Here is a 14,039-nt window from a genome sequence, read left to right as displayed (position 1 = left end):
TGTGGGCCTTTTACATAGCTGATATGCAAGTATTAATTGATGTCTTCATGTGTTGCTCAGGGGGTGTGCCTTATGCTTTACAGTTAGTTAATTCAAACAACCACTTTCCCTAAAATGAAAGATTGTTGATTATGGGGAGATTTTGTGTACTTTGGATTGCATTGCAGAAGTAATCTATTTATGCTAATTATCCTTTCTCATTCCATAACATTTTCACTAAGTGAAATATTGATTTTTAAAAATAAAAATAACCTTGAAAAAGTGATAGGTAACATATTCTGCACAGCGTTGATAAAGAATTATTTTTGATTAATCTCACTACATAAATAGGTTGAAAAATACATATTTTGCAAAGGTCTATTTTTTATACATTCTTCTCAGGGTTATATTTTTCTGGAAGCGCTCTGACTTAGAAAAAATAAGGTCATCATAATGTCTTATTCCAAAGTAAATTATTAAGTTAAAAAAAATTGGAATTAAAGTGTCGATGCCAGGATAGAGGTAAATATTCATCCATCTCAGCCACAGCCAGGAGCTTTCATTATTCGATGCAAAATATGAGCCGAGTTCTTGAAAAAACCTATGTCTTAGGGCTATTTGTGTCTTTGCCACTTTGAACATTTTCAATATTTAATTATGAACTTTAAATTTGTTTATCTCACAACTGTATTTTGTGTAGCAACTAAACATGAATTGTAACCAGCTGGGAGGTAAGAAATAGAAATATACTGTGAAAAACCTCTGAATATAAAAATATCAATACATCAGTGTTGATGGTCAATAACAAGTGAGTTAGAAGCTATTAAATATTACTGTTAGATAATTTCTCAAGTTCTATAGCTTTCATAATCTGTAGAGCAAAATACTCTATCATAGTTTTATCATGCTGTAGAGCATGATACTTCTGTCATGACCTAAATTTCAAATTCTATTTTCTAGAAAATAGAAAAGAGGGGATCAGTTACAGAAATAGTTAAATCATCTCTGAGGCTTGCCTCTGGAATAAAATCCCTGGAAGTCTTCTGTTCTTTTCCAACTCTACAGTATATTGGGCTCCCCATGATAAGCCCATAGGGCATCTGAATAGCTGATCAGTGATAAAATGCAATGGTTTTCAAACTGTTGAGAGAAAGCGTAGGGTTCTGTGGAAGTACGTCACCAACTATGACGACAGCAGAGGGAGGTCAGAGGCTCAAGGATCCGAGCTCTCCCACTACTTTCCACCCAAGTGGTGCCATGTTTGTCTGTTTTATAGGTTGTCTTTCCATCTGAAAGTTCTTTCTTGGGGGTTCACAGGGGATAAAACTGAGTTCCACTGATAAAACTATTGTTACAATTTAATGACAATTTCATAGTCAAAGTAAAGAATAGGTCAAGTCAGTCATTTATCTTTTTAACTTCTTTTGACATTCTAGCCAAAACGTAATTTTAGTATAGACTTAACTGGCTACTTAAATCAACCGTCAAAAAGAAAAAGGGACTAATAAAGACCAAAAAAAAAAAATACATTTGTATCTTTAAGTAATTTAATATACTAAGAAACAGAGATAAAATTGAAGAAGACTAGCAAAGTAAATCAAGCTGTAGGGAGAGGGAAAAGAACATAAAAGCTAAAAGTCCAGGCCTCACGCAAAGCTGTTCAGGCTAGAGCATCAGGGAAAGACTAAAAAACTATATAGGAAAAGCAAAGAGAAGCTGTGTTTCGAAGACATGTATTCATCAGTTTGTAAGACATGAATCTAAAATAGCTAGCAGTTTGGTTCTCAAAGATCTCTGAATCATTCACAGCTACTTGGGTGAGTGAGTCAGGATGTCATCATGAGACAGGTGGAAGGGAAAAACCCAGCCAATGTTTTCTCTAGTAATGAATGAGATGCGGCGATCGAGGGAAAGTGAAACATACCAAGTGGGTGATGTCGGTTAAGACACAGAATTGGCACAGAATTTCAGTACTCTGACCAGGTCTCAGAGATTTGGCGTTATCAGTCTGTGAAAAGGGAGCCCCAAATTTATGCAGAAGGGAAAGTAGACTCTGGTGAATACAGATAAAAATAATGTGAGAGGACAAGCAACCATAATTGTAGCTGATGACATTATATTTCTAAGTGACCAGACCAAAGACAAGGCATGGAGTGGCCTTCTTTGGCCATTGTTTGGTACAGTCTCATTTCCAAATCATGTGTAGTCTTTATAGTTCCTAAGGACAAGAATTAAAATATTCATATATATTATATACACATATATTATATATATTATATACATACATACATATATATTATATTTATTTACATATATTATACATATATATATAAAGAGCTAAAAGTCTAAAGAAAAAAATGCAAAAATATGCTTTCACTTTAAGCTTTGATTTAGATATTTAAAGTGGAAAATGTTATTTTTTCAACATTGATTTTGGCTCATGACACCAAGATTTTTCATAGATCTTGTTCAGCTGAGATGATAAACTAAAAAAGAAGAAAAGAGGCTTAACTGGGAAACAAGACTCAAAGGAGTATAGACTGTAATAAAGTGTGAGATTTCCACAGGAACCAATGTTTCCCTCTGTCTGGTAGAAACTCCAGTTTGTTCTTTCATCACATTATTCCTTCAACAAATATTTACTAAGGCTTTGCAATGTGCCAAGCTATTCTAGGTCGAGGAAAATATGATGAATGGCTTTATTGTCTCCACTAGAGAAGAGGAAAGTAATATAGTTGGAAACCTTTCAACCCCCACTCCTATCCCACCTTCTTGTAGGTTTCTACAGTTGTTTCTGATATTTTTATTAGTATTTATCACATACTATTCTTTTAAGATAGTTATTTTTGCATGTGTTATTTCCCGTATTAGATCACAGACACCTTAAAGATACAAACCTTGTCATGCTACTTGGGCCCTGATATGTTGCCTTCTACACAGCACGTATTCAATGTGTATTTAGAGAGTTAAATGTTTAAAAACCATAAGGGTAGATATCATTTAAATTTTCATAAAACATACCTTCAATAGTGAATGTAGAGCAGGCAGAGGATGAACTTTCATTTACTTGCTATTACACTAGGACATGCTTAGTGTTACACAGTGCCTTTCCTCAAAGAGCCATCATATATTTCAGTTATTTTCACCAGTGGCCTCAAAGATGAGTAGAGACAGGTATTAATAACTCTACTTTAAATATGGAACCGATCAGTAGCTGAAATCATACTAAATACCATTTATTTTATAGAAAAGAAAACCAGGTCAAGAATGCAGTTTTCACACCACATACTTCCATATTTTTTTTTCATAAGTGTCCATATCTAATGTACTTGGCCAGCCTCTCTCTCTATTTTGGTCATTTAGGCTGGTTATATAGGGAGACAAAACCTCACATTACTGTTCACACACCAGATAATTCTTGCCAAACACCTATTCAAACAATCAGATCTGTATGTCAGTGAAGATCCCTTGAGAGTTACTTAATGCGCTGTTCAGAAAAGAGATGCTTACACTGCATACACATGTGCCAGATGGTGAAAACATCACCTATTCATCTGTTTATACAATACATATTTTAGAATATTTAAAATACTTATTATCTGTGAGACACTGAGCAAAACTTAATGGAGTTTACAATGTAGTGGGGAGATAAAATAATAAGCAAGCAAACCCCACTAATAAATTAAAATTATTAAATACAAAATGCAATGAAAGAATCAAATGCAATACTATGATAGAGAATAAGGTGGAGAAGGAACCTGTTTAGAAAGTGTACTTAATCTTCATATCACTCTTAGGAAGTGATAATTAAGGAGCCAGCCACTGAGAAGGAGCCAGCCATGCGAAATTCCAGAGAAAGAGCATTTCATAAAGAAAGAATAGAATGAAAAAATATTCTGAAGTGGGTGAACTTTAGAACTTAGAACTTTAAAGAAGAAAATGGGAGTGAAAGTAAAAGGCAATATCACCATGGGAATGCAAGCTGGTGCAGCCACTCTGGAAAACAGTGTGGAGGTTGCTCAAAAAACTAAAAATAGAACTACCCTAAGACCCAGCAATTGCACTACTAGGCATTTATCCATAGGATACAGATGTGCTGTTTCGAAGGGACACATGAACCCCCATGTTTATAGCAGCACTATCAACAATAGCCAAAGTATGGAAAGAGCCCAAATGTCCATCAATGGATGAATAGATAAAGAAAATGTGGTGTGTGTGTATATATACACACACACAATGGAGTACTTCTTGGCAATCAAAAAGAATGAAATCTTGCCATCTGCAACTATGTGGATGGAGCTGGAGGGCATTATGCTAAGTGAAATTAGTCAGTCAGAGAAAGACAGAAATCATATGACTTCACTCATATGAGGACTTTAAGAGACAAAACAGATGAACATAAGGGAAGGGAAACAAAAATAATATAGAAACAGGGCAGGGGACAAAGCAGAAGAGACTCATAAATATGGAGAACAAACTGAGGGTTACTGGAGGGGTTGTGGGAGGTGGGATGGGCTAAATGGGTAAGGGGCAGTAAGGAATCTACTCCTGAAATCATTGTTGCACTATATGCTAACTAATTTGGATATAAATTTTAAAAAATAAAAAATAAAATTTAAAAAAAAAGGCAATATCACCAGAACATAAAGATGTAAATTAAAATTCTAGAAATAAGCAGGGGTCATTCCATACCAGGCCTTTTAGGCCAATATATGAAGTTTGGATTTAAGTCAAAGTGCAACGGAAATCTATTGAAATATTTTCAAGCAGACAAATAGCAAAATTTATTTTTGAAAGATCATGCTGGAGGCTACAAGAACAATAGATTGCAGGGAAGGGGTCAGTAAACAGAGTATTACAAAAGGGAAACTTGGGAGACTCTTGAAGTAGTTCCAAATAAGAGTATATTTATATGGCTTAAATTGAAGTGCTGGTAGTGCATGTGGAGAGTGGAAAAATAGGAGATGTAATTTGTGAGTAAAGTATGCAGGACTTATTAATAGATTGGAAGCGAGGGGGTTGCAAGAAGAAAGAACTAAGAATTTTTCCCAGGTCTCAAGAATAAGCAGCTGAGGAGAAAGGATGTACCATTTACTGACATGAAGAAGACTATGGATAGAACAGAATCCCAAGATAATGCTAAATATGGGATGTTTCTAAAACATCCAAATGGAGATGTCCAATGGGCAGTCATGTATGTATTGGAGGTCTAAGAAAAGGTTGGATTCAGAGGTATAAATCATAAGTCACCAGTGTATAGATGGTGGACATATATAAGATCTACTACTGAATAAGGCCTTTGGGAGGCGGGGCTGGGGGTGGGGGCAGGGTCTATTACCAAACACTGAAAAGCTCAAACGCTTAAAGCTCAGTACAGACAGGAGGAATCAATAAGAAAGGCAGAGAAGAACAAAGGGATAGGAAAAAAACTACGAAAGACAGATGTTACCAAATGAGAAAAGGATGTTGTAGGAGGATCCTCAGTGTCAAAGTAAAAGGAAGACAGAAAGCATAGACTAGATTTCACAACATGGATATGTCAGAGGTCCTAACAAGAATGCTTTGGGAAAAATGTTGGAGGCAGAAACCAGATTGGAGCAGATTTGACAAATGAAGAGCTCCTGACACAGCACTTAGAGAACTCTTTGGAAACGCTTAGCAGTAGAAGGGCCATTCATGCATTTGATTCCTTTATTCGTGTTGCTCATTAAATTTATTAAGCAAAGAATATCTAATTTTAGCAATGAAATTTTCTGATGATCCCTTCAAGATATATGAGTTGCAAAATGTACTTTTAAGTAATGGAATCACTTGATCTGACATACAGAATTGTTGCCATTTAGCCAAATAATTATAAAAGAATATCCAAAAAAATGATCATTTTGGTTTCAAAACAGTTGATCTTAGGTCATTTTTCTGTCAGTAGTTAAAAGAAAGGACTCATTGTCTACTGAGAAAATTGCTAGCCTATACTAATAAAACCTTATGAAAAGATAAAATACATGTACCCCTTTTTATGTCAGTAACAGAAAGCATATATACAATTCAACTAGGAGTTTCTTGGAGTCACTGAGGAGCACAGTAAGTGCTAAGCTAAAATACTTGTTCTCGAGATGCTTAAATTGAGACATGACATAAGCACTTTTCAATTATAAAGCAGAATCAGCATGAATGATCGTTTAAGATCTGTGAGAGTTTGAGGAAGCATGAAGGTACATTCCTTATGTGTTTTAATTTAAACGTGTATGTTAAGCACCAAAATTTTGTGGATCTGAGCTTTTATATAAGCTTGACAAAATTATGGAATATGAGTAAAATAGATGCTTTGTTGAGCCAGGGATGTATTGTGAATGTTATAATGAAACCTCACTCTCTTATAAAAAGATATGATTTTCCTGCCAAGTTGTGCCTTTCAGAAGCATATTGATACAGTATTTTCCAACATTTCCTTTTTATCCAGATATGTAAGTATATATATAAGGGAATATCACCTATTACCACAAAAGGAACAAAATTAAGTCTTATTAAGTCTTTCAGTTGCAAGTGACAGAAGACAAAACTCAAAATGGCCAGTGGTAGAGGTAATCCCCCCTGAATCACATGACAAAAATGAGAGATGGGGTCTTTGCAAAGTGGACAATGGATAGTATGACATAAATAAGAAAGGTTCATTCCAACAAGCATGATCAAAGCCACATTATTTCTCAAAGCTTTCATGGATTGTAGAGATAAAGACTGGAGAATAAAAATTATCTTTTCATTAGTGTAAATTACTATGCTAAAATGCCTTATCTAGGTCAATTCCTTTTGGAATGTAAAATTTTCATTTTCCTCTTTTAAAATTATTTTAAATATGTTTACTGAAATAAAGAGATTTCCTACTGTTCTAATTAGCTTCTCATGCGCCTCCCCAGAGACTTTTTCTGATGTATAAACAAGTGTAATACATGAAAGGTTTACCTATATATTTAGAAATAATCACCATAAATCTGAATTTCTATCAGGGAACTAAAACTATATGTAAGTTACTCTGACCTATCTTTCTTATATATGTAATGGGTTATCTACTAATTAGTATCTTTCCTTCTTTTGTTGTTTTTGTTTTGCTTTTGTTTAGAGAGAGAGAGAGCACGAGTAGGGGAGAGGGGCAGAGAGAGAGGAGTAAGAGAATCCCAAGCAGGCTCTATGTTCAGCATAGAGGCTGACATGGGACTCAATCCCACAACCCTGAAATCAAGAGTCAGATGCTCAACCAACTGAGCCAACCAGACACCCCTAGTTAGTATCTTTCTAATTAAATGATCTTTCAAGTTCTTTACACTGTTAAAGGAAGAATTCCTAAGTCTAGGAATACAGGTAGAATACAACACAGCTTATATTTTTATCTTTATCTAAGAAGGCTTGTATTAGGTAATCCAAGGAAATGAAAATCTGTGTGAGATGTATACCATATTGACTTTACAGTGTATATAAGAAAATCCTTACGTGTGTGTACATATAGTGTCTTCTCAATTTGAAAAATATCTCTGTATGACAATCTTTGTACTAAATGATGAATGAAGAAGATACTTTTTAATTTCAACATATACCATCTTTAGATTTTTTATTTTAATTCCAGTACTTAACATACAGTGTTATAATAGTTTCAGGTGTACAATGCAGTGATTCAACAATTCTATACATTACTCAGTGCTTATCATGACAAGTGTACTCTTAATCCCCTTTACCTACTTCACCCTTCTCCCCAGCTACCTCCCCTCTGATAACCATTAGTTTGTTCTCTATAGTTAAGAGTGTGATTTTTAGTTTGTCTCTTTTTTTCTGTGTTGTTTTGTTTCTTAAATTCACATGTAGGGGAAATCATATGGTATTTGTCTTTCTCTGACTTATTTCACTTAGCATTATACCCTCTAGATCCATCCATGTTGCTGCAAATAGCAAGCTTTCCTTCTTTTTTATGGCTGAATAATATTCCATTGTATATATATATATATATATATATATACCATATCTTCCTTATCCATTCATCTATTGATGGACGCATGGATTGCTTCCATAATTTGGCTATTGTAAATAATGCTGCAATAAACATAGGGGTGCATATATTTTTGAATTAGTATTTTTTTATTCTTTGGGTAAATACCCAGTAGTGGAATTAATGGATCATATGGTAATTCTATTTTTAATTTTTTGAGGAAGGTCCATATTGTTTTCCACAGTGGCTGTACCAGTTTGCATTCCCACCAACAGTGCAAAAGCATTCCTTTTTCTCCATATCCTTCCCAACATTTCTTGTTTCTTCTGTTTTTGATTATAAATATTCTAACAGGTGTGAGGTAATACCTCATTGTGGTTTTGATTTGCATTTTCCCGATGATTAGTGATGTTGAGCATCTTTTCAACTGTCTGTTGACCATCTATATGTCTTCTTTAGAGAAATGTCTGTTTTTGTGTGTCCATTTTTAATTGGATTATTTGTGATTTGGTGTTGAGTTATATAAGTTCTTTATATATTTTAGATACTATCACTTTATGGGATATATCACTTGCAAATAATTCTCCAATTTAGTAGGCTGTCTTTAGTTGTTTTTCCTTTACTGTGCAGAAGCTTTTTATTTTGATGTGGTCCCAATAGTTTATTTTTGGTTTTGTTTCTCTTGCCTCAGGAGACATATCTAGAAAAATGTCAGAAATCACTGACTCTCTAGGCTCCCTTCTAGGATTTTGATGGTTTCAGGTCTCACATTTAGGTCTTTAAACCTTTTCAAGTTTATTTTTGTATATGGTATGAGAAAATGGTCCAGTTTCATTCTTTTGTATATACCTGTCCAGTTTTCCCAACAACATATGTTAAAAAGACTGTCTTTTTCCTGTTGCATATTTTGCAACCTTTGTCAAAGATTAATTGGACATATAATCTTTCTGGGCTCTCTGTTCTATTAATCTATGTTTCTATTTTTGTTGCAGTACCTACTGTTTTGATTACTACAACTTTATAGTAAATCTTGATATCTGAGATTATGATACCTCCACTTGTGTTCTTTTTCAACAATGCTTTGGCTCTTTGGGTTCCTTTGTGACTCCATACAAATTTTAGGATTTTAGTTTGTTCCAGGTCTATGAAAAATGCTGTTGGTATCTTGATAGAGATTGTATTAATTATGTAGATTGCTTTGGGTAGTATAAGCATTTTAAACAATGTTTTTTCAATCCATGAGTATGAATATCTTTCCATTTGTTTGTGTCATCTTCAGTTTCTTTCATTAGTGTTTTATAGCTTTCAGAGTACAGATCTTTCACCTCCTTGGTTAAGTTTATTCCTAGGTATTTCATTACTTTTGGTGCAATTGTAAATGGGATTGTTTTCTTAATTTCTCTTACTACTACTTCATTATTAATGTATAGAAATGCAGTGGATTTCTGTACATTGATTTTGTGTCCTACAAATTTTGTATCCTGCTGAATTCATTATCAGTTCTTTCAGTTTTTTGGTGGAGTCTTCCTGGTTTCCTATATAGAGTATCATGTCAACTGAAAATAGTGAAAGTTTTACTTCCTCTTTACCTGTTTAGATGCCTTTTATTTCTTTTTGCTGTCTGATTAGTGTAGCTAGGACTTCTGGGACTGTGTTAAATAAAAGTGGTGAGAATAGGCATCCTTGTCTTGTTCCTGACCATAGAGGAAAAGCTCTGTTTTTCCCCATTGAAGATGACATTAGCTGTGAGTTTTTCATATATGGCCTTTATTATGTTGACATATGTTCCCTCTAGATCTACCTTGTTGAGGGTTTTATCATGAATGGATGTTGTACTTTGTCAGATACTTTTTCTGCATCTGTTGAAATGATCATATGGTTTTTATACTCTCTCTCGTTGATGTGATGTATCACATTGATTGATTTGCAACTATTAAACCACACTTGCATCCTGGGAATAAATCCCACTTGATCATGATGAATGATTTTTTTAATATATTGTTGGATTCAGTTTGCTAGTATCTTGTTGAGGATTTTTGCATCTATGTTCATCAGAGATATTGGACTGTAGTTCTCTTTTTTTGTCATGTCTTTATGTGGCTTTGGTATCAGGGTAATGTTGACCTCATAGGATAAATTTGGAAACTTTCCTTCCTCTTCAATTTTTTGGAATAGTTTGAAAAGAATAGGTATTAACTCTGCTTTAAATGTTTGGTAGAGGGAGACTGGGTGGCTCAGTCATGACTGACTTTGCTCATCTGACTTCGGCTCAGGTCATGATCTCACAGTTCATGAGTTTGAGGCCCACGTCAGGCTCTGTGCTGACAGCTCAGAACCTGGATCCTGCTTCAGATTCTGTCTCTCTCTCTCTCTCTCTATCTCTCTCTGCCCCTCCTCCGCTCTCTCTCTCTCTCCCTCTCAAAACCAAATAAACATTTAAAAATAATAAATAAATGTTTAGTAGAATTCACCTACAAAGCTGTCTGCTCCTAGACTTTTGTTTGTCAGGAGTTTTTTTTTATTACTGATTCCACTTCTTTGCTGGTTATCAGTCTATTCAAGTTTTCTATTTCTTCTTGTTTCAGTTTTGGTAGTTTGTATGTCTGCAGGAATTTGTCCATTTCTTGTAGGTTGTCCAGTTTGTTGACGTATAGTTTTTCATAATATTCTCTTATAATGGTGTGTATTCGGTGGTGTTGGTTGTTATTTCTCTTCTCATTTGTGATTTTATTGATTTAAGTCTTCTTTCTTTTTTTCTTGGTAAGTCTGGCTAGAGGTTTATTAATCTTATTGATTTTTTTTCAAAGAATCAGTTCCTGGTTTCACTGATCAGTTCTATTGGGTTTTTTTAGTTTCTATTTTGCTTATTTCCACTCTAATATTTATTACTTTCTTCACTGGTTTGGGGTTTTGTTTGTTTTTTCTAGCTCCTTTAGGTGTAATCTTATGGTTGTTGGAGATCTTTCTTACTTCTTGATGTAGGTCTGTGTTGTTATAAACTTCCCTTTTAGAACTGCTTTTGCTGCATCCCAAAGATTTTGGACTGATGTGCTTTCACTTTCATTTGTATTCATGTATTTTTTTTATTTCCAATTTGATTCCTTGGTTGACCCATTCATTGTTTAGTAGCATGTTACTTAACCTGCACATATTTCTGCGTTTTCTGGATTTTTTCTTGTGGTTCATTTCTAGTTTCATAGTGTTGTGGTCAGAAAAGATGCATGGTTTTACTTCAATCTTTTTCAATTTATTGAGACTTGCTTGTGGCCTAATATGTGATCTATTCTGGAAAATATTCCCTGTCCATTTAAAAGAATATGTATTCTGCTATTTTAAGCTGTTCTGAATATATCTGCTAAATCCATCTGCTCCAATGTGTCATTCAAAGCCACCATTTCCTTGTTGATTTTCTGTTTGGATGATCTATCCATTGATGTAAGTAGGGTGTTAAGGTCCCATACTATTTTTGTATTACTATTGATTACTTTTTTTAGGTTTGTTATTAGCTCCTTTATGTATTTGGGTGCTTCTGTGATGGATGCATAAATATTTACAATTGTCCCCTTTATGACTGTTTCTTTGTCTCTTGTTACAGTCTTTGTTTTAAAGTCTATTTTGTCTATTGTAAGTATTGCTACCCCAACTTTTTTTACATTTCCATTTGCATGATAAATGCTTTTCTCTCCCTTCACTTTCAATCTGCAGGTGTCTTTAAATCTGAGATTAGTCTGTTGTAGGCAGCATATAGATGGGCCATTCTGTCACCCTATCTTTTGATTGGAGCATTTAGTACATTTACATTCAAGTAATTATTGATAAGAATATACTTATTATCATTTTGTTACTTTTTTTATGGTTGTTTTTGTAGTTCTTCTCTGTTCCTTTCTTCTCTTGTTCTCTTCTCATTGTTTGATGGCTTTCTTTAGTGATATACTTGAATTACTTTTTCTATTTTTTGCATATGTATTTACAGTTTTTGATGGTGGTTATTATTAGGCTTATACATAATGTCTTTCTTATAGAGGGAGCAGTCTATATTAAGTTGATGGTTGTTTAAGTTTGAATCAATTCTCTACTACACTTCCCGCCATGTTTTAGGTATATGGTGTCATACTTAACATCCTTCTTTTTGTGAATCCCTTGGCTGATATTTATAGATATAACTTAATTTTACTGCTTTCATGCTTCCTACTTTTCTTACTATTATGGTCTTTCCTTTCTACTCAAAGAGCCCCCTTTACATTTCTTATAGGGCTGGTGTCATGGTGATGAATTCTTTTAACTTTTTTTTTTTTTTTGGTCTGGAAAACTTTTTCTCTCCTTCTGATCTGAATGCTAGCCTTGCTGCAGATTTTTTTCTTTCAGCACTTGAATATATCATGCCACTCCCTTCTGCCCTACAAAGTTTTAGCTGAAAAATTCCCTGATAACCTTATGGGATTTCTCTTGTACATAACTGTTTTCTTTTCTCTTTCTGCTTTAAAATTCTTTCTTTATCACTACTTTTTCACATTTTAATTACTAGATGTCTTGGTGTGTACCTCCTTGGGTTGACTTTCTTGAGGGCTCTCTATGCCCCCTAGATCTGGATTTCTGTTTCTTTTCCCAGATTTGAGAAGTTTTCAGCTATTATTTCCCGAGGTACATTTTCTGCCTCCTCTTCTCTCTGCTCTCCTTCTGAGATCCCTATAATGTGAATGTTGTTATGCTTGATGGAGCCACTAAGTCCCCTTAGTCTATTTTCATTTATTATTATTATTTTTTTCTCTCTCCTGTTCAGTTTGGTCACTTTCCATTACTCTGTCCTCCAGGTCGCTAATTGTTCTTCTGCTTCCTCTAGTCTATCTTTATTCCATCTAGTGTATTTTTAATCTCAGTTATTGAGTTCTTCATCTCTGATTGGTTCTTTTTTTATGTTTCTGTATCTTTGTTGAGGATCTCACTGAGGTCCTCTACTCTTTTCTTGTCTGGTGAATATACTTATGGCTGTAACTTTAAATTCTCTATCAAGCATATTACTTATCTTGATTTTGTTTAGCTCTCTTGCTGTGATTTTGTCCTATTCTTTCATTTGGGGCTATTTCCTCTGTCTCCTCATTTTGTCTACCATCTGTATCTATTTCTGTGTATTGGTAAAGTCAGCTATGTCTCCTGCCCTTGAAAGTAGTGACCTTTTAAAGAAGCATCCTGTAGTGCCCCCGCATTGCAATGTCCTCTGTTCACCAGAACCTGGCACTTCGTAGGTGTCTCCTATGTGTATTGCATGTGCCATACTGTTATGACTGAGCCATGTTCTCCTTCAATCCAGTTGTATGCAATGGCTCTCTTTGCCTGTTGTGGGCAGGGTTCGGTCCCCGTGTTGTTAGTGGGCCAGTCAAGGGCCACCTTGGGCTTGAGTTGAGTCATATCAGGTGTGCCAGAGATGCAGTAGCATCAAACTGCAAGGTGTTTTCCCTGTGTCATCCCTTGAGAAGCTTTCATTGGTGGACGGGGCTTGCAGTCACACCAGATCCCTGCCCTGAGCCCATTGCTAGGTCCAGTCAAACAAGCATGTGTGATTACCTTCCCCTGTCCTTGGGGCAAGGATCACTTTGGAGTGTTCCGGCCCTGCCAAAGTTTATTGCACACTGCCACGCTTGTGGCATGGCTTTGGATATGCTCAGGCCAAGGGTGTATTGGAGGGGGCAAGTCCTCAGGAGAGCACAACAGGGCAGCACTGGTCTGCTGTGGGAAGGGAGCTGTAGCTTCCCAGGAAAACTCCTGCCCAGGCTGGGATGCAGGGGACATTTCCACAGGAGAACATGAGGGCAGGGTTTGTGGTGCCAGCGAGGTGGGAGGAGACCTGCAGCTGCTGGAGAAAACTCCTATAGGGAAGAGGGCATTTCTGCAGAAGAATGCAGATTGGGGCATACAGTTGTAGCAAGGTTTGCAGAGGTCTGTGGTGGAAGGAGACTTGGAGCCAAGGCCACGATGTAGAGGGCAACCTGCAGAAGTGCAAGGAGGTGAGGCACACTGTTAGCAAGTTAGCTGGAGAGTGTGGGTGCAACACTGCTTTTGGCAGGTGGGTGTGTGTTTATGCTGGGGA

The 14,039-nt window shown here is 35.6% G+C and overlaps 1 protein-coding gene and 1 long non-coding RNA gene across 5 annotated transcripts in view; one reads left to right on the top strand and one right to left on the bottom strand.

Annotated features, from left to right (window-relative positions):
* GRIN3A (glutamate ionotropic receptor NMDA type subunit 3A) overlaps window positions 1-14,039 on the top strand; it is a 287,822-nt gene that overhangs the window by 11,896 nt on the left and 261,887 nt on the right. The window lies entirely within an intron of this gene.
* Window positions 2,126-3,821, bottom strand: LOC132663136 (uncharacterized). Its single transcript, XR_009602928.3, has 3 exons — window positions 3,738-3,821; window positions 3,001-3,132; window positions 2,126-2,197 (listed from the first exon to the last, which is right to left on the bottom strand). It is a non-coding gene; the product is annotated as an uncharacterized LOC132663136 (long non-coding RNA).

The sequence above is a fragment of the Panthera onca genome, chromosome D4, assembly GCF_046562875.1.
Source record: "Panthera onca isolate mPanOnc1 chromosome D4, mPanOnc1 haplotype 2, whole genome shotgun sequence".
Lineage (NCBI taxonomy): Eukaryota > Metazoa > Chordata > Mammalia > Carnivora > Felidae > Panthera > Panthera onca.
Note: the sequence above shows the minus strand (reverse complement) of the source record. Positions and strands in the feature narration are given on the sequence as shown.